The sequence below is a fragment of the Euprymna scolopes genome, chromosome 33, assembly GCF_053919585.1.
Source record: "Euprymna scolopes isolate OS-2025 chromosome 33, ASM5391958v1, whole genome shotgun sequence".
Classification (NCBI taxonomy): domain Eukaryota; kingdom Metazoa; phylum Mollusca; class Cephalopoda; order Sepiida; family Sepiolidae; genus Euprymna; species Euprymna scolopes.
Genome location: NC_136514.1, coordinates 54,084,888 through 54,103,773, shown reverse-complemented (window position 1 = coordinate 54,103,773; position 18,886 = coordinate 54,084,888). Strand labels below are relative to the sequence as shown.

Below are 18,886 nucleotides of genomic sequence, written 5' to 3'. Positions count from 1 at the left end.
TTCGTTGATTTCAAAGTGACGACATGGATGCGAGTGATAAATAGGGTTAGGGTAACAGCATATTCTTTTCGTTGTTTTGACTCTCAAGTGTGTATCCGTTGATATCTTATATGTTTTTATATAGAGTGATGTGGTTTTCAGTTGATGAACTATGCCTAACTGTGTCGGATATATACTCGAGAGTCAAAACAATGAAAACATATGCTGCTGTCATAGCCCTAGCGATAAATCACGCTCTGGACTTTTACGACCGAAGAATCAGAAGAAGCTGGCAAAAGTGAATTGAGAATGGTGGTAACTATGTAGAAAAATAAATTCTGCAGCACAAAAGGTCGCTCGTTTTAAGTGTCCTCCTTGCGCCTTCGTTTTCGTTATTTTTAGTAAAAAAATAGGAGGCCTTCCTTTTGGAACAACCCTCTTAGTTCATTCTGCTATAAATATTTTGATGTCTCTTAAATTGGTTCATTATTGCTTATTGATATTTATGCTATCTGACTGTGACAGGGGATATATTGTAGGCAAACCGAGTTGAATGGTTTGCACATAAATATTTGTCCAAAGTTTATAGTAAATACTACATGAATGTACAGATGGGAAACAGGGAACAAGAATGGAATTCCAGAAAGCAAGGGATCTTATGTAAGAAGCGATCATAAAAAAAAAAAAATCGTCCTAGATCGACGGACATTTACAGATAAAGTGAAGGAAGCGTGGTTAATAAGAAACCTGTTTTCGTCCCCTAATAAGGCATATTTTTTACTAAGGCAGAAGCGGCTTCTGTGATAGGTGCTAAATTTATAAGCGACAACGTTAGTAATGAATTAGGCAGGAAATGTGTCTCTATATGTTTAAAATTTAAGGTGTATGGTTAAGGGGACTTAAGAACAAATGTAATCCAAGGAAACATACTTATCTGTGTCTAATAACTAGGGCTATAACAACAGCTTATTCTTTTCATTGTTTTGAATCTCGAGTATATATCCGACACAGTTAATCAACTGAGAACCACATCACTCTATATAAAAGCATATAAGACATCAACAGATACACACGAGAGTCCAAAGAATGAAAAGAATATGCTGTTGTCCTAGCCCTACTGGTAACTATGGATAAACTTCAATGCAAATCTGAATATTTGAATTTTTCAAACTGCTGGTTATATATAATTATATATATATATATATATATATATATATATATATATATATATATATATATATATATATATGCCTGATTAATAATCTTTCAGATTCTTAGAAACTAGTATTTGGGATATATTTATTTTTTACGTGATATGCATTGCGCAAATATTTGTCGTATCTTAATTTTCACGAAAAAAACTTTCTCCGACTTCGAGCTAACTGTACATACATGACAGTTTTTTTTTTTTGTGCGACACGTTCGCATGTATAAAAATATGTGTAGTGTAATCATCGTCATAAATCATGTCATTTTTTTTTTTTTTACGAATGACCAATATGTTTCATATTGAGACGTTTATTACTTTGAATAACACATTAAGGTGACATATCACCGCCCTACTTGTTTACATTCGATAACACCTTATCATGCCCAGGCTTACGTACAGATATTAATAATCGAGGTCGTCCAAGTTTATGAAGTACGCACGTGTTATGCAAAGAACGCCTGGGGTAAAAGTAGGTGTGAGATATTAACCTACACTATCTCTCGCTTTCATATTATATATATATATATATATATATATATATATATATATATATATATATATATATATATATATATACTAACATTTCTAGCACGGCGGAGGGAGGTGTATGTTGAGCAAAAAAAAAAAATGTCGTAGTAGGAAGGCAGCCTCGAACCAATATCGTGAAAGAGGAAAAGAACGGGGAAAAACCTGATGTCTTTGCTGTTACGATCACCGTCAAACCGGAAGTGACGTAGGTTTAAATTAAGGCTAGACTATCGAAAAGAGGGGATGACTTTCGATATATATATATAGGTTTGAGGTGTTCAAAAGTTGGGACTAATGGAAACAACAAGGTTTTTAGAGAGTGTTCAATAAAAAGAGCAACATTTTTTTAATGTATTTTTTATTTTTTTATTTTAGGGTAAACAGTTACATATTGTCGCTACAAATAGCCACCTATTTCAGTCAATGAGACGTCCTCTAGCGACCCGGAACCTCTCGACGCCACAATTTTTTTTTCTTTTTAGCTATTTGTAGCGACCATATGCAACTGTTTACCCTCAAATAATATATATATATATATATATATATATATATAAGAAAATTAAAACTAAATTTATTGTTCGACTGAATAATAAAAAGAAACAACTTACAAAGTCCTAATTAATTGTAAAGTTCAACTTACAGTTTTAATTTCTTTCTCTTATAATAAACTGTACTCTCTATTGCGTATTGAGCTTTTTTATTCGGTTGGGATTAAATTATCTATATATAAACACTGGCGTTTATATTAGATTGAAGTTTACCATTGCGTAGATCATGTAAACACTACATCCTTTTGATTTCATTACTATATATATTATTTACCTCTTAGTAAGTTAGTCAAAAAGTTCCGTGTTGATTTGAATTGGGAGCACATTAGTATAAGTGCGCTGTTTCCCTACGTAAAATGCATTAGCAGCCTCTCGATATATCATGAATAAACTAACCTCATTTCAAAGAGAAGATAAAGCCTAAGAGAACACAGCGAGAACCAACCAGAATATGTACCAGGCTGAGGATAAATTACATCAGTTGGAAACTTTTTTTAACTTATAATTATCGTTTAATTAGTTTCATATGCATTGTAACCCGGATATAAGAGATTTTTTCTGGCCCCAAATTAGAGCCTGCGTTAATACAAAGTATAACACGGATATAAGAACACCGGAGAGAAATGTAACCCGGATATTAGAGAGTTGGAGCGCCCATATGAGAAGTCTCTTTTATCCGGGTTACACCATACCTATAATTTTATATTTTATTTTGAGGGATGGTAAGGGGTATAGGATGTACCGAACACTGAGTTGTTCATTTGTGAGAATAAAGTAAAATTAATTTACAGAATATTTTGTAAATTTAGTTTTTAACTTTCCCACGATGTAAATCCGACGTCTCTATGAGCAGGTGTACTATTTTCTTAATCTAAGTATACAGCGTATACGGAAATTACGAAAACAACTGGAAAAAATATGAATCGGACACAAAAAAATATAAGAGAGTGTTTGAATACATATGAAGTGAGAAACTGTATGATAAATAGACATACATTTATTGAAGGAAAAGATGGCTGATTTGTTACCTTATTTATAATTAAAACATATTTTACATACATAACTCAATCCTAGAACTAATGCTTTGTGTAATTAAGAGATATAAAACAATGATTTAATAAAAAACAAAGTTAATTAATACTATTTAGTATAATAATTATCAGCAAGACCTGTTGTTGCTCACAATTCACTGGAATACGCTACCATTTTCCATAGGTGCATGAGACCATATTTTTGTGTTTTAATGGAAATTCTCCTCCGTTTCGGACAACAATATAGTCAAAAGTAATTGCAATTTTCAAAAACTATCTGATTTTATAAATTATTCTAATGGTTCATTAACAGCGGATATACGCATTTTAGTTGTTTTTTTTTTTCAAACGCCCCTTTACGGAGGGATGTAGAAATTCGGCGCATTAATGAACACGTAGAGATTTTTAACATATAGATTTCATCAAAATATGACAGTTGAGTTTTAAGGGTGGTTGTGCCTCTAAGGATCTCATGGAGGGTGACTTCAAGAATATAAACCATATCCATCGGCTTTTCCCCAGAACACTCCACATACCAATACATTTTTAATTACTTACGTGGATTTCTCTATCATATCTCCGTATAGGGAACGCATGCATATATTGCCACTTACATATAAATCGACTGGAAGAATTCGCGTCTACATTACAAGGATTAAAAAATCAAAATATATTGAGACCTAACTCCATATCTAAACTCCTTTTTCTAAGTTAGTTCAAAATCCATTAAACAATTTATGATGATTTATGTTTAAAATTTAAAGTTTTTGGTTAAAGGGACTTAAGAAAGTGTAATTCAAGGAAGCTTGCTTATTTGTGTCTAATAACTAGGGGTTACAACAGCATATTCTTTTCATTGTGTTGGCTCTCTAGTGTGTATCCGTTGATATCTTGTATGCTTTTATACAGAGTAGTGTGGTTCTCGGTTGATTAACTGTGTCCGATATATAGCGAGAGTCAAAACAACGAAAAGAATATTGCGTTGTCATAGCCCTACTCATAACTATGGATAAGCTTCAATGCAAATTTGAAGATTTGAATTTTTCAAATTGATGGTTTTATACAGATGTTATTAATAATCTTTCTGATACTCAAAAAAAGTGGAAATCGGAGAATATTTAGTTGTCGATTGATATGTATGGCGCAAATATTTTTCGTATTTTTATTTTCACGAAAAAACTTCCAACCGACTTTTATTCCCTTTCCACTAAAAGCAATACAATAAAAAACACATTTAGAAACAATGAACTAAATATAGCTCACATTTAGACCTCCTGCGCGTGGGAGCTGTGCTTAAAAATATATAATACATAGTTATTTAGTTTAGGGATTATCCCTGTAAGTAGAAATATCCAAACATATAAACATACCCAACTTTATATATAGATAAATATAAAGAGATTTAGATATGAAATGAATCAACAAATACTCTTACCGAAGGTTTGGTAAAATCCATGTCCGATGTAGAAGTAAAAAGCGAACATAAAGTAAAGTCCAGTCTGGTATTATTGTTTCAACTGAAAAGCACACCAATTTATGTTCAGTTGTAGCTGGCAGAAGTAAATGAATGAACGGCGAAGTAGGGAGAGTAAGAAATTGGTGGCGAGTGTCCATTCAAAACGGCCGGAGATGGTGGGAGGAGGTTAGCTACGGAAATGACGGGCGCTTGTTCTTTCTTTCTTTAAAGTAGGAAGAAAAGCTGACAATTTGCGGGTCGCGGCGTGCTGGCCACAACTACAAGGAAGTACAATAATTTTTACACAGTTTATAAGGCAATTAAATGAGGCCAAGCAAAAGTTCTCTCTCTCATATATATATATATATATATATATATATATATATATATATATAATTTCTTAGAGGGAAGTAGACCTGTATTCTAAAGAGCAGAGTTCATTTTAATGTATTAGTAAATGTATTAATACTATAAAAAGAAAACAATGCTCATTGTACTGTAGATATGTAATAAGCTCAATAGGTATAGATATCCTAGAGCTATATTAACATCGAGTAAAACGATTAATAATTGTGAATTAAAACGACTAGAATGCTAATTTTATGTTGGTGTCTTTAATTGCCCCCTTTTTCTGATGAGGAGAATTAGTTTATAAAGGACAAAACTTTTGTCAAATTATTGTCAATATTTATTGTCAATTTAAATAAAATAAACATCGTTTCTGAAACGATAGTACAATCGAGTTGATTTTGTTTCTTTTTCTTTTTGAAACTGATTTTTAATTCACAAGTATGACTCGTTTTACTCTGTGTGTGTGTATATATAGTCAGTGTAAATGCATTTGCTTATTTGTAGTTTGCAATTAAATAAGGCTACTCAGGAGTGATTATATATATATATATATATATATATATATATATATATATATATATATATATGATTAATTTGTAATAATTTACTTTTTTAATTTCCCCCGCATTTCACATTGTTGGTTTCGAAAATATTTACCATATTCTTTTCTTTCCGGAAGCATACTGTAAATATTTTATTTTAACTTGTATAAAAATGTTTAGTTTTTTATTTTTAAAGTTCTAAACAGTCTTTTTTGTTTTGTTTTTTTAGTTCTAAATAGTTGAAAGTTTTTTTTTTATACCCGGGTTATTAAAAAGTTTTGTATACTATTTTCCTGACTTTTAGATTGTGTTAGAAATACACGTATTTCCGCGTCCCTTATTTGTTTTGTCTATCTCCTTTCCTTCTTTCTCAACTTCCACATCTATCTTCTCTATCGTTTTCTTTTCCTTCTTTTATTATTTGTGCTTCTTTTACGATCCACATTATTTCATATAAACCCATTTTAATTATTTACATATGCGCATGCAACCCTTCCAATTTTATATTTTTTGTTACTTATTTTTTTTATATTTTTAGATTTTTTTTTACCGTATTTTTATATTCATTCATTCTTTTTTCATATCTAAATGTTCTTGAGCCAGTTTTTATATTTGAATTCGGAATAATTCTTGCCATTCTCCTAATCTGATGATAAGCATTTAGCTTCGAAATGTTATGGATTAAAAGGGGTTTCTTTTTTATTATTTTACCCCTCTTACGTTTTCTTAGCGTTCTGATGATATAATAAAATTATTATAACTTTTATTTCAAAATGCAAAATATCTCAGGGTTTCCGAAGACCCAATTCGAGGAACTGTCCATGAGAATCTTCAAAACAAGTCGAAAGTGATGACGAGAGTGACCATTTATATCAGAGAACACAAAAGAAAACCGTTTAGTGAGATCCAAGAGATTTTTAAACAAATTAAAACATCCTTCCGAACAAGACAGACCTCGGAAAGAATTTTAACTAGGACCAACATTTAAACAGAACGAATGAACGATGGCTATATGTTGACCGTCCGATGTTTCAAAGTTCATGCACTGAACATTTCCTGCAACTGCTATGGTTTTAAGGGTTGTTCGCAATGAAGGACATAAGATGTTACCACATTCCTTTCCGAAAGAATTAAGTCAATTTTGCTGCTTACATTGATATCCTAGGCACTGTTCATAAGCTTTGGATCGATAGAATAATAAACGGAAGCCCCCACGTTTTTAAACATGACTCTGCACTGTCACATAAGGCTCAAACCACCCAAGAAGAGCGGAAAATTTCCATAATCACATGCCCGCAGCCTGCGACTTGTGGCCTCCAAGCTCTCCATACCTTAATCCGTTGGATTATTACGTATAGAGCGTTGTTGAAAGAGATGTTAATAGACACCCTCACAACACCAACGGTTCTCTGAGAGCGTCCATAGTCAGATTATGAGACAACATCGATGAGTACCAATTTATACGCGTCTGCTAAAAGTTTAGATCTCCAATATAAGCGGTCATTAAAGAAAATTATTAAATAAGAATGTCTCTTCTGTACCAATGTAGTTTTATTTGATTACACACGTGTTGTTTGTATTTTTATTCGCCTTAAAAATGTAATAAATGTTCTCAAACACCGGACGCACCACACACACACACACACACACGATAATGAAGAAATGTATGCTTTTAATGTATATTTTGATACTTTCGTTCATGATTCCTGCAATGAATTTAATTCAATAAAAATGAATTTACATATAAATTAGAAATAAACATACCAAACCAAACATGTATTTATATCGCACCGATTTTATTTTACTAGTAGTATAATTTGTCTCAAACATGTTTTGTTGAATGTTGGGAATTCAAACAACTCAGAGACAAATTTATATTCCTAGGAAGCAGAACATAGTAAATATTTTTACTTAGTTTAAAAAGAATGAACATACACACACAGTATGTATATATATATATATATATATATATATATATATATATAATGTCAAAAAATTATATTCTAAAATTCATGATGTTAACCATCTTATAATTTATACCTTTAGCTCAGTTTACTTATACAATTCCTGACAGTATCTGTTCCGCAGCGAAAAATCAATCACTTAATTATTATATCGATCAGTGAATCTATTATGCCCTTATTTCATTAGAGGAAATAGCAACAGTGAATCCGTCAAAAGGAAAGGAAGTGTGATTTGACATGGTTAAAATCCGGAAATTGGAAGAGAAGCTGCAAATACCTTTTTATTTTTCCATTACGCCATATTGATTATTTCCATTTTTAAATATTTTTCAGAGTATATATATATATATATATATATATATATATATATATATATATATATATATATATTACAAGCAAATAAACGTTTGTGTTTCACTTTAAGAATCCTATCAGGCTAGCAACTTTTTTGGCGCGAATGCCAGACTTTTTCTGAAATTTTCCATAATGCAATTATTATATTTAAATATCTGATACATTTAAACATGTCAGGAACAGCAGTCTTTCTGCGCTATTGGGAAAGTTAAAAATCTGTAGAAAATAAAAAGCAATTTGTAAGAGTCCTACAGATTGGAGACCGGATAGTCATGAGGTCCACCCTAGGTGTTAGGATAATAACGTTTGGTCTCCGTTCATAACGAACACTATAATACATTAAAGGCGACCTAACACTGACAGGCACTTTACCGTACATCTTAGTTAAGCCCTACAAAAAGTGGCCAAGCGGTTGCTAATTAGCGTAATGTATAGCTTTGTAAAATCAAATAACAATGAAGGCTTCATTAAATTATGACTCTGCGTTCAGGCATGGCTTCGGCCCAGAAACACTATTACCAATATCCCAGAATATCCCAGCAGTATCTCACGATACCACCAGAATTTGTCGGATTGCCATTACTTTATGAGATTACCATATTTACGCTAATGCAAACAGAGCATTTTGTCTAATGGGGGGAAAGCCAAGATTAATAAAGGACGCGGAGGTTAAGTTGACAATAAAACCTCGGCATCCGACTTCGATAGAAAATACAATGGTTTCTTAACTGCTTCTGACAAATTGTTGTGTAGATATTCGTAGCTTTCCAAGTTACGCTAGTGTGCCCAGTCACAATTTTCCTCAAATGAAATTGTTAATTCCACGACGAAAACGTTATTAAAATTAGCGGACCAAATTACGATAACCGGACGCTGATGGGTTAATGCTATTTTAGTTGGAAATACAAGCTGTCGTTCTCAGTCAAATGCCACGTGTAAGTCTTTGTGGCTATCAAACACTAACGAATTCTATTTATTTTTCATAAAGATTTGGAGCTCTTTCCTTTAACAAAATTTGCTCTACTGATGGCATTTTGAACTTTATTGGCTGTCACCCAACACATCTTCGAAGTCTCCGCAACAATTTCAAATCGTGTCTCCAAGTGTAGCTTCTTAGGGAATACTTGCGTCCAGTGAGAATATATTTTAGGTTCGAAGTATTTTCAATTGATCTGCATCGATCGGATATAGTTAATCCCCAGACATAATGTTACCTTGCGTAGGAAAGATATCGTAGGCTTTCTTCACAAGAAGGTATAAGTTTTAAAGTTCCATGTATTTAAGGTCGCGTCACGTGATTTGTTTTTACACTTTCTTGGTCCATGCGCCTTGTTTATTTTGACCTACACATGTAGCAATGTGTTTGACTTCCTCAAGATGATTTTTTTTTTCCGAAATCATTTTCGTCTACCCCAAAACCACCAAATTAATTAAATCTGCATTAGCCATGATAGCTTGGGAATTAATCCAAAGTAAATCCGTTATATTTTATCTTTGTTTTCCATGTTATACTTATCAATTGAGCGTAATCCATCATTTAGCATTCTGTACAAGTCCTGCTAACGATGTCGACCAGTCAGAGGTAGAGAATAACAGCAACCTAGGCTTTTGATGCTTTCTTCGCGGATTGTTGGATGTCAACAAAGAACTTCGTTTACTTGCAGGATCCGATAACTATAGATAAACCTGATATTTTGAAGGCTTTATTTTTATCGGAGTCCATTTGGAAAGGTCATACCGATAATGATTTGCTCCATGTGTGATATGGATTCTGTTACTAAAATGAAATCATCCATATACGTCTTAATAGAAGAATCCTTTTCTTATTAGTGTCGGTTTCGGCACTATGCAATATTTCGATTATCAACACAAACAGTAATGGAGAGATAACACACCCGATTATACTACCAATATTCCACTTTTTTCCAGTTAGATAAATATTTATTACTAGCATTTTAGCCCGGCTTTGCTCGGGCCCTATGTACCGTTTATAATTTTATGTGCATATATTAAAAGAAATTGACTCGTGTCCAGGTAACCTACACCTAACATTTCAAGGGTTTAGACCCAAAATTGGCGGAGGAGGTGATAGAGTCTGCAAAGGTCAACTCTTTCAACTTTGACCTCTTGACAGCGACATGTTCGCATAAAAGCTAATAAAAAGGCTTGCTGTATGTCTGAATACCCTTCATGTAAAATTTAAAATGTTTAGGCCAATAATTAGCTGAATAGTTTGCTAGAGACCGCAAAGGTAAAATCTTTTGCGGTCTCTACTAAATTACTCAGCCAAGTTTTGGCTTAAATATTTGAAATTTACAAAAAATATATTCAGACATAGGGCAAGCTTTTTAATCGGTTTTAGCCGAAAATTTTACACAAAGGATATTCAGACATGCAACAAGCTTTTCACTTAGTTTTGGGGCAAGAATTCGGCTGCCAAGAGGTCAAAGTTGAAAAAGTGGACCTTTGCTGGCTCTACCAAGCTCCTCCGCTAATTTTGGGTCTAAACAGTTAGAATTTTACATGAAGGTTACCTGGACATGGGTAAAATTGATATATATATATATATATATATATATATATATAACACACATAAAGTTATGAACAGTACATAGGGACCGAGCAAAGCCGGGATGAACTGCTAGTATATCTATATAAGGTTCATTATACGTAGCTATATATTCTTATTGTTCCTTGTATTTTCATACGTTCCACATTTCGATCGAAAAAGACAATCCTAAAATAATAATAAACTGAGAGATTGCAAAATATGAAGAAAAAAAGGTTGGAAATGTGGAGTAGATCTTAAGGGTTTTGGTATATATTTGGCCAGGGCAGTGTCCAGTTTTTTTGCCAATTGCGTACAGGAAGAACAATATGGCCCAATTAATTGAAAACCAATTAGCCCAGAAACTGACGGAAATGCTCTTCCTGTCGTTGATCGTATCTTACTGAGTGATGAGAAGGGTCACTTGAAAAATTATACACAACGCACACACACATAACACTAGTAGAATAAATGTCTTAGAACGGGACGGACGGGATATGCAACAGTTTGTGTTTTATGTCCCCGTACAAAAGTAAAATATCATGATATAATGATACTAAAATTTATATCTAGAATACTTATTCGAAATAAATTGTTAAATGTTTTTATCATGAGAAATGTCTCACGTTAAACTTACGGTGTCTTAAGTAAAATTTAGGATTAAATTCACTGGAAATTTTTAGTTGGAAGTGTTACTCATATTATATCGTTATACAGCTATTTGTGGATTGCTATATATATATATATATATATATATATATATATATATATATATATATATATATATACCTTCTTGTGCATCTTTTTACATATTAGGTAATTAAAAATAACAAAATAATATTAGCTAATTAAAAATGATAGTAATAAAAAACATTATCCAAATAAAAAAGGAAACATAAAGGAGAAGAGATGAGACCAAGCAGAGGGGAGAGAGTGACCGAAGAGAAAAGGGGGAGAAAGAAAGAAAAAGGGGGAGAAAGAAAGAAAAAGGGGGAGAAAGAAAGAAAAAGGGGGAGAAAGAAAGAAAAAGGGGGAGAAAGAAAGAAAAAGGGGGAGAAAGAAAGAGGGGAAAAGAGGAGAAAGAAAGAGGGGAAAAGAGGAGAAAGAAAGAGGGGAAAAGAGGAGAAAGTTTTATAAGAGAGAGGGATAGGAGATGGGGAGAAATATTGGAGGAGATAGGAGAGTGGGGAGAAGAAAGAATGGAGGGGGGCAGAGAAAGTATGGAGGGGGGGCAGAAGAAAGAATGGAGGGGGGGCAGAAGAAAGAATGGAGGGGGGGCAGAAGAAAGAATGGAGGGGGGGCAGAAGAAAGAATGGATGGGGGGGCAGAAGAAAGAATGGATGGGGGGGCAGAAGAAAGAATGGATGGGGGGGCAGAAGAAAGAATGGATGGGGGGGCAGAAGAAAGAATGGATGGGGGGGCAGAAGAAAGAATGGATGGGGGGGCAGAAGAAAGAATGGATGGGGGGGCAGAAGAAAGAATGGATGGGGGGGCAGAAGAAAGAATGGATGGGGGGGCAGAAGAAAGAATGGATGGGGGGGCAGAAGAAAGAATGGATGGGGGGGCAGAAGAAAGAATGGATGGGGGGGCAGAAGAAAGAATGGATGGGGGGGCAGAAGAAAGAATGGATGGGGGGGCAGAAGAAAGAATGGATGGGGGGGCAGAAGAAAGAATGGATGGGGGGGCAGAAGAAAGAATGGATGGGGGGGCAGAAGAAAGAATGGATGGGGGGGCAGAAGAAAGAATGGATGGGGGGGCAGAAGAAAGAATGGATGGGGGGGCAGAAGAAAGAATGGATGGGGGGGCAGAAGAAAGAATGGAGGGGGGGCAGAAGAAAGAATGGAGGGGGGGCAGAAGAAAGAATGGAGGGGGGGGCAGAAGAAAGAATGGAGGGGGGGCAGAAGAAAGAATGGAGGGGGGGCAGAAGAAAGAATGGAGGGGGGGCAGAAGAAAGAATGGAGGGGGGGCAGAAGAAAGAATGGAGGGGGGGCAGAAGAAAGAATGGAGGGGGGGCAGAAGAAAGAATGGAGGGGGGGCAGAAGAAAGAATGGAGGGGGGGCAGAAGAAAGAATGGAGGGGGGCAGAAGAAAGAATGGAGGGGGGGCAGAAGAAAGAATGGAGGGGGGGCAGAAGAAAGAATGGATGGGGGGGCAGAAGAAAGAATGGATGGGGGGGCAGAAGAAAGAATGGATGGGGGGGCAGAAGAAAGAATGGATGGGGGGGCAGAAGAAAGAATGGATGGGGGGGCAGAAGAAAGAATGGATGGGGGGGCAGAAGAAAGAATGGATGGGGGGGCAGAAGAAAGAATGGATGGGGGGGCAGAAGAAAGAATGGATGGGGGGGCAGAAGAAAGAATGGATGGGGGGGCAGAAGAAAGAATGGATGGGGGGGCAGAAGAAAGAATGGATGGGGGGGCAGAAGAAAGAATGGATGGGGGGGCAGAAGAAAGAATGGATGGGGGGGCAGAAGAAAGAATGGATGGGGGGGCAGAAGAAAGAATGGATGGGGGGGCAGAAGAAAGAATGGATGGGGGGGCAGAAGAAAGAATGGATGGGGGGGCAGAAGAAAGAATGGATGGGGGGGCAGAAGAAAGAATGGATGGGGGGGCAGAAGAAAGAATGGATGGGGGGGCAGAAGAAAGAATGGATGGGGGGGCAGAAGAAAGAATGGATGGGGGGGCAGAAGAAAGAATGGATGGGGGGGCAGAAGAAAGAATGGAGGGGGGGCAGAAGAAAGAATGGAGGGGGGGCAGAAGAAAGAATGGAGGGGGGGCAGAAGAAAGAATGGAGGGGGGCAGAAGAAAGAATGGAGGGGGGGCAGAAGAAAGAATGGAGGGGGGCAGAAGAAAGAATGGAGGGGGGGCAGAAGAAAGAATGGAGGGGGGGCAGAAGAAAGAATGGAGGGGGGGCAGAAGAAAGAATGGAGGGGGGGCAGAAGAAAGAATGGAGGGGGGGCAGAAGAAAGAATGGAGGGGGGGCAGAAGAAAGAATGGAGGGGGGGCAGAAGAAAGAATGGAGGGGGGGCAGAAGAAAGAATGGAGGGGGGGCAGAAGAAAGAATGGAGGGGGGGCAGAAGAAAGAATGGAGGGGGGGCAGAAGAAAGAATGGAGGGGGGGCAGAAGAAAGAATGGAGGGGGGGCAGAAGAAAGAATGGAGGGGGGGCAGAAGAAAGAATGGAGGGGGGGCAGAAGAAAGAATGGAGGGGGGGCAGAAGAAAGAATGGAGGGGGGGCAGAAGAAAGAATGGAGGGGGGCAGAAGAAAGAATGGAGGGGGGGCAGAAGAAAGAATGGAGGGGGGGCAGAAGAAAGAATGGAGGGGGGGCAGAAGAAAGAATGGAGGGGGGGCAGAAGAAAGAATGGAGGGGGGCAGAAGAAAGAATGGAGGGGGGCAGAAGAAAGAATGGAGGGGGGCAGAAGAAAGAATGGAGGGGGGCAGAAGAAAGAATGGAGGGGGGCAGAAGAAAGAATGGAGGGGGGCAGAAGAAAGAATGGAGGGGGGCAGAAGAAAGAATGGAGGGGGGCAGAAGAAAGAATGGAGGGGGGCAGAAGAAAGAATGGAAGGGGGCAGAGAAAGAATGGAGGGGGGCAGAGAAAGAATGGAGGGGGGCAGAAGAAAGAATGGAGGGGGGCAGAAGAAAGAATGGAGGGGGGAGAAGACGGAGGAAGGAAGAATAAAAAAGGAGAGGGAGGGAAGAATAAAAAAGGAGAGGGAGGGAAGAATAAAAAAGGAGAGGGAGGGAAGAATAAAAAAGGAGAGGGAGGGAAGAATAAAAAAAGGAGAGGGAGGGAAGAATAAAAAAAAGGAGAGGGAGGGAAGAATAAAAAACGGAGAGGGAGGGAGAAGGAAATAAGAGGTTGAAAAGAGATGGAGAATAGGGAATAAGAGAGGGAGAAGAATGAAAATGGAGGGTAAGTAGTGCGAAAGAAAAGACACTTAGTTTAATAGAGCGTAATTCTACATCCGGGATATTTCGATTTACATCTTTGCAGATGTCTCAGTGGAGCCTAACATTAATTGAGGACTGAAATGCTAGTCTTATACATATTAACACCGACGCCTCTTAACGAAGTCGCGATGAGCTATTTGTGAATATAATTACAAATACTGCTATGTTATGCAGTTACAGAGACAAACACAGGAACCGGATTCATATGGATTAGCATACTTCGTCTTTTTTTCTGGTGGGTTTGTTTCTTTAAAAAATACCATAAGAACTGACCAATTGAAGGGTGCCAACACAAACTATGGCATCGACAACATTCGAACATGGAACTTAATTATACAATACAACATCGTTATCAAACGAAGTTGGATAATGCGGATTACGAACTGGCCGATGATGTCGTTGAGCGCACCTATCAGTCCGCCGATACTTTAATATAGATTGCATTTTATCAACCACCCAACACACAAGTGATTTTGAAGATCGTCATATCGAGAGCCGGCGCACGAGGAGGTCATTTATGCACTCTTTTAAATCGCATAGTTTACCCCCAGCGGCCTGGTTAGTGTCCGACATTTGTCCATAAATAACCTGGTGCGGCAGACTGTGTCAAGTTTTAGAATGCTACGCCCTGACAACTATCTTACAGCTATAACCCACATATGACAAACGCCAACTACACACACGCAACGCTGACATTAAAGAGAAAGTCTATATCCAATATATTTAAATGACAATCTACTGTCAAAAATGTGTAGAATGAAATGCAGTACTAATCTTCAGAGACGAAAACTAGTTAAATAGCAGTATTGACTGTAGTGATACTTAATTTTGCTAAGAAAGACAAAATTGTGCTAAGAAATTATATGTAGACAAAGGAAGAGCTCGAGAGAAAAATAGAAAAACGGATGGAAAAAGAGAGGAGTGAGAATGTGAACTGAAAGAGAAAGAATAAGAGATAATGAAACTGGCCGAGAAAGAGTGTTAGAGTTAGAGAAAGAGTGAGACAGGCTGAAAAAAAGGTGATTTAGAAAGACAAGTTGAGAGATATAATTTGAGAGTGAGAGGGAGAGGTTGAGAGTAAAAGGCTGAGAGAGAGGGACAGTTTAAAAGAGAGAGAGAGACAGGCAGTGAGAGCAATAGAGAGAGCCAGAGAGACAGGTAGAGAGAGCCAGAGAAAGAGACAGGTTAGGAAGGAGAGAGACAGGTTAGGGAGGAGAGAGACAGGTTAGGGAGGAGAGAGACAGGTTAGGGAGGAGAGAGACAGGTTAATGAGGAGAGAGACAGGTTAATGAGGAGAGAGACAGGTTAATGAGGAGAGAGACAGGTTAATGAGGAGAGAGACAGGTTAATGAGGAGAGATACAGGTTAATGAGGCGAGATACAGGTTAGGAAGGAGAGATACAGGTTAGGAAGGAGAGATACAGGTTAGGAAGGAGAGATACAGGTTAGGAAGGAGAGATACAGGTGAGGAAGGAGAGAGACATGTTGAGAAATCGAGATATTAAGAGAGAAAAAGACAGTGAGACAGCCCCAGTGAGAGAATAAAAGAGAGGGGGTGAGAGAATAAAAGAGAGGGGGTGAGAGAATAAAAGAGAGGGGGTGAGAGAATAAAAGAGGGGGTGAGAGAATAAAAGAGGGGGTGAGAGAATAAAAGAGGGGGTGAGAGAATAAAAGAGGGGGTGAGAGAATAAAAGAGGGGGTGAGAGAATAAAAGAGAGGGGGTGAGAGAATAAAAGAGAGGGGGTGAGAGAATAAAAGAGAGGGGGTGAGAGAATAAAAGAGAGGGGGTGAGAGAATAAAAGAGAGGGGTGAGAGAATAAAAGAGAGGGGTGAGAGAATAAAAGAGAGGGGTGAGAGAATAAAAGAGAGGGGTGAGAGAATAAAAGAGAGGGGTGAGAGAATAAAAGAGAGAATAAAAGAGAGGGGGTGAGAGAATAAAAGAGAGGGGGTGAGAGAATAAAAGAGAGGGGTGAGAGAATAAAAGAGAGGGGTGAGAGAATAAAAGAGAGGGGTGAGAGAATAAAAGAGAGGGGTGAGAGAATAAAAGAGAGGGGTGAGAGAATAAAAGAGAGGGGTGAGAGAATAAAAGAGAGGGGTGAGAGAATAAAAGAGAGGGGTGAGAGAATAAAAGAGGGGGTGAGAGAATAAAAGAGAGGGGGTGAGAGAATAAAAGAGAGGGGGTGAGAGAATAAAAGAGAGGGGGTGAGAGAATAAAAGAGAGGGGGTGAGAGAATAAAAGAGAGGGGGTGAGAGAATAAAAGAGAGGGGGTGAGAGAATAAAAGAGAGGGGGTGAGAGAATAAAAGAGAGGGGGTGAGAGAATAAAAGAGAGGGGGTGAGAGAATAAAAAAGAGGGAGTGAGAGGATAAAAAAGAGGGAGTGAGAGGATAAAAAAGAGGGAGTGAGAGGATAAAAAAGAGGGAGTGAGAGGATAAAAAAGAGGGAGTGAGAGGATAAAAAAGAGGGAGTGAGAGGATAAAAAAGAGGGAGTGAGAGGATAAAAGAGAGGGAATGAGAGGATAAAAGAGAGGGAATGAGAGGATAAAGCAGAGGGGGTGAAAGGATAAAGGAGAGGGGGTGAAAGGATAAAGGAGAGGGGGTGAAAGGATAAAGGAGAGGGGGTGAAAGGATAAAGGAGAGGGGGTGAGAGGATGAAGGAGAGGGGGTGAGAGGATGAAGGAAGTGAGAGAATAAAGGAGAGGGGATGAGAGAATAAAGGAGAAAACATAAAAAATGCAGCAAGAGAGAGTACAAATTGTTGATATAACTTAAGGTTGCATGCGAGAAGGTATTCACGAATCACGACTATATAAAATAATTATAATTTATTCTTTTTGAATATAATTCAATCCGAAAACTAACGTATATACTAACATGTATTTTGTATGATAAAAATCCATAAAAACATACCTTGGAGAAACCAACGTTGATTAAATGAACGATAATAGATACCTAGTTTAGCATACTTACTCTCATAGCCATATCCCTTACTCTTTCTTTCCTTCTAAACAAAGGAAATGAAATTTACTAAAGGCGCATGTTTTATTTTTAAACTAATTGACACCCGATGCAAATATCTGGTTTTGTGGCAACTGCTTGGGATTATTGTTCTTGTACACGCTGCTGGGTCACAGGAACACGTACGTAACTCCTACACACAAATGGATAGATTAACGTGTATTCTGACCATTTCCAACGACTAACGGATATACGTTCTCTTGTGACTTACAAGAGCTAAGATTATAATCAGTTTCGGTAAAAACCTATTCTAGCTACATTTCCTTGTTGTGCGAACATTGAGCACCTTGTCGGTTTTACAGGACACTTGAAATCATTTTTGACCAATAAAAATCCGTTTATATTTGCTCTCTTAAGTGTCGTAAAATTAAAATATTAAAACAGAAACTGGTCAGAAATTTGACAGAAAGCACACGCTGTAAATGTGAAAATACAAGCATTGGCAGCAATACTTTTATTTTACTTCCGTTCATTTAGTACTAACTGTATTAACCTAGCGCTGCACGTAATGCAGTTATTACAATTTAGTTTTTTTTTTCGTTTATTTGTTTCCACATTTTAAAACTTATATTAATGGAGAAAGAAGCAAATTACTAGACGTTAGTATCTCCAAACCATGCCATGTTAAGCAGATTTGAAAGGGGGAAAAATAACAAAATATCAAGAATTTATGTACGACATTTCTTTCTTACATAGGAGTCACCACTTATCAAGGACCAGAGGCCACTCGAGAATAAGGGCTAAAAAGTGCACAGTAGTACATAGGACACTATCATATTAATCGTTCGTAGTGTAAATTTAGTAAATTGGATTACTTAGGGGGGGACGGTTCCTCAAGAATTTGTTCATGTAAAACTTGAAAACGATCATATTGGAGTCGGCTGGAAAGCAGGTAAACGAAAGACAGTTACACATATGTGCAGTTCTAACAAAGAAGCTTTGTTCATGGAATCTACGTTTAGGTTTAGGCACAGATAAAGAGTAGGGGAAGTTATTGATAGAGTTTTAAGCTAGACGAGCGTTTCCTGTGACAGTTTGGCCATCAGGGACCATAGATTGGAGCCCAGACGAGCACTTGCCATGAAAATAACGATAAAGCAGAGACAGGCTCGCAACGTATCGTCTGTGAGAAAGAGGTTGCAGAGAAGAGAAAAGGGCATGGAAATAAACTAGAGTGACGGGAAAATCTGTTATTCCAGTAATTACAGTAGCAACCGGAGCCATGAAAAAGAATGTAAAAAAAAAAAAAAAAAAAAATTAAAAATTAAAAAAAAAAAAATACCTGGCAAATATTCTCGGCTAACCAAATATAAAAAATACACTAAATCGGACGATTAGAATCTCTGAGTAGGCAGGTGAATGCCTAACATTCGGTAGGATGCGCAATCCTCAACTAAAACAAAATGAAAAAT

At 37.3% G+C, this 18,886-nt stretch overlaps 1 protein-coding gene across 4 annotated transcripts in view; it reads right to left on the bottom strand.

The window, feature by feature from the left end:
- LOC145258222 (semaphorin-5A-like) overlaps positions 1-18,886 on the bottom strand; it is a 457,393-nt gene that overhangs the window by 159,091 nt on the left and 279,416 nt on the right. Inside the window, exon 1 of one of the 4 annotated variants that reach the window (XM_080116170.1) lies at positions 4,732-4,913. The exons of the other annotated variants lie outside the window; for them this stretch is intronic. The gene's annotated coding sequence lies outside the window, so the exon portion shown is untranslated. Of the gene's footprint in view, positions 1-4,731; positions 4,914-18,886 lie in introns of those variants that run through there. 4 annotated transcript variants of the gene reach the window in all.